The sequence below is a fragment of the Pongo pygmaeus genome, chromosome 12, assembly GCF_028885625.2.
Source record: "Pongo pygmaeus isolate AG05252 chromosome 12, NHGRI_mPonPyg2-v2.0_pri, whole genome shotgun sequence".
Classification (NCBI taxonomy): domain Eukaryota; kingdom Metazoa; phylum Chordata; class Mammalia; order Primates; family Hominidae; genus Pongo; species Pongo pygmaeus.
In genome coordinates, this window is record NC_072385.2 from 90,903,884 (window position 1) to 90,906,547 (window position 2,664).

At 44.9% G+C, this 2,664-nt stretch overlaps 1 pseudogene; it reads left to right on the top strand.

Moving 5' to 3' along the window:
- Positions 1-507: 507 nt before the first annotated feature.
- LOC129030176 (cysteine and histidine-rich domain-containing protein 1-like) lies at positions 508-1,873 on the top strand (annotated as a pseudogene).
- The last annotated feature ends 791 nt before the right edge of the window (positions 1,874-2,664 follow it).

Below are 2,664 nucleotides of genomic sequence, written 5' to 3' on the forward strand. Positions count from 1 at the left end.
CTTCACTTGGCGGAAACAGCCGGGAGGACAGAAAAAGTGCCTATTCTCTGCCCGAGACCCTTCCCACCCGCACACGCCATGGGGGAGCAGCTCTTCCCTTTTCCCGGCGTGGGAGATGACTAGGCCAGTGGGAAATCCCATGATTCCCCGGCAGCGGTCCATGTCCCTCCTGACAGCGGTCAGCGGTCACCCTCACTACCAGGACTCTGCATTGTCCCAAGCCTCCTCCTCTCCAGACCTTCTTCGTACCTCTCCCCGCTGTTCTTGTCCTGGTAGGGTCCAGGAAAGGCTGAAAGCTACGGATAGGCCCCACGTTGCCCCGCAGGGTGCGGATGAAATCGCTGTCGGAGGCTGGTCCTGTGGCCGGCCCTGCCTGGCTCCTGGATAGAGGGGAACCTTCTATGGCAGAGCCGCAGCGCCACCGTGTGGTAGAAATCCGTCTGCACGACCAGAAACGGCGGCTCAGAGCGGGCCCACAGAAATCCTTTAACAGTTCAGTCAAGGCCGATGCCAGCGACACGGGAGTGGCAAATGCACCCTCTTGCCGTTCCCGGTGTTTGGGCCTTGCCTGTGACGGTGGGAAAAGAAAATGGCCTTGCTGTGCTACAACCGGGGCTGCGGTCAGCGCTTCGATCCTGAGACCAATTCCGATGATGCTTGCACATGCCACCCGGGTGTTCCAGTCTTTCACGATGCATTAAAGATTGGTCTTGATGTAAGAGAAGAACAACTGATTTTTCTGATTTCTTAAGCATTGTAGGCTGTACAAAAGGTAGACATAATAGTGAGAAGCCACCTGAGCCAGTCAAACCTGAAGTAAAGACTACTGAGAAGAAAGAACTATCTGAATTGAAACCCAAATTTCACGAACACATAGTTCAAGCCCCGAAGCCAGTAGAAGCAATCAAAAGGCCAAGCCCAGATGCAACAATGACAAATTTGGAATTAAAAATATCTGCCTCACCTGATAAACTTAAACTGTCATCAGGGAATGAAGAAGATAAGAAAGAAGAATAGGCTGAGCGCGGTGGCTCACGCCTGTAATCCCAGCACTTTGGGAGGCCGAGGCGGGCAGATCACAAGGTCAGAAGATCGAGACCATCCTGGCCAACATGGTGAAACCCCATCTCTATTAAAAATACAAAATATTAGCCAGGCATGGTGGTGCACACCTGTAGTCCCAGCTACTTGAGAGGCTGAGGCAGGGGAATTGCTTGAACCTGGGAGGCAGAGGTTGCAGTGAGCCAAGATTGCACCACTGCACTCCAGCCTGGCAACAGAGCAAGACTCCACCAGAAAAAAAAAAAGCAAGAAGACTGATGAAATTAAGATTGGGACCTCATGTAAGAATGGAGGGTGTTCAAAGACATATCAGGGTCTAGAGAGTCTAGAAGAAGTCTGTGTGTATCATTCTGGAGTACCTATTTTCCATGAGGGGATGAAATACTGGAGCTGTTGTAGAAGAAAAACTTCTGATTTTAATACATTCTTAGCCCAAGAGGGCTGTTCAACAGGGAAACACATATGGGCTGAAAAGGATGCTGGGGAAAATGTTGTTCCATGTAGAGATGACTGGCATCAGACTGAAGGTGAAGTTACCATTTCAGTATATGCTAAAAATTCACTTCCAGAACTTAGTCGAGTAGAAGTAAATAGCACGTTGTTAAATGTGCACATTGGATTTGAAGGAGAGAAAGAATTTGATCAAAATATGAAATTATGGGGTGTGACTGATGTAAAGTGAAGTTATGTAACTATGACTGCAACAAAGATTGAGATCACTATGAGAAAAGCTGAACCAATGCAGAGGGCAAGCCTTGAACTGCCTGCAGCCAAAAAGCAGGAAAAACAAAAAGACAACACAACAGATTGAGCGGGACATGGGAGGAAGGCTATTACGTATTTCAGAATTCTTAATACTGTGTGAAGTGGTGGCTTGCTGCTGTCATCTTTTGTTTTGTTGTTGTGTTACTCAGTCTGGCATTTCAGGGTTAACATTAGGGTCTTAAAAGCCAAAGTCAGTTTGTCTTTTTGTGCCTCTCATCTTTCTTTTGTGTTATGTAAGATTGATTATTCATTTCTTCTTACTGGTAGGAACCATAGTTGTGTCCTGTACTTGAAGAAGCTAGAAAATATCCCATAACCATAATTGCAGTATTTCTTCGTATTTCTCTGTTAAACAGAGAAACACTAAGAACATGATGTTTACTTCTTTCTATTATCCCATAATTAGTAAAGGAAGATGAAGTGTCCATTTTTAATCAGTTTTTACATGGATTTGTGTTCTTACATTATTTGAAAATATTTAAGAGATGAAGCTCTGCAGTTTTTTCTATGTGGGATGATTACTTTTTAAAGGAGGATTAATTCTGAGGTAGTATAGTAAGTAAAGAGGAATATATAAATTGTTTAACAAATTAGAATTTGTTTACAACTAATTGAATTTTTAAATTACGTCAAAACTTACATTACTTGCCAAGCAGTATGATGTAAGAGTATAGGAAACATAAATAAGAATACAGAGGTATCAATTTGGTTAAAACTCACCATTTTAGGCCGGGCACGGTGGCTCACGCCTGTAATCCCAGCACTTAGGGAGGTCGAGGTGGGAGGATCACAAGGTCAGGAGTTCGAGACCAGCCTGGCCAATATGGTGAAACCTCA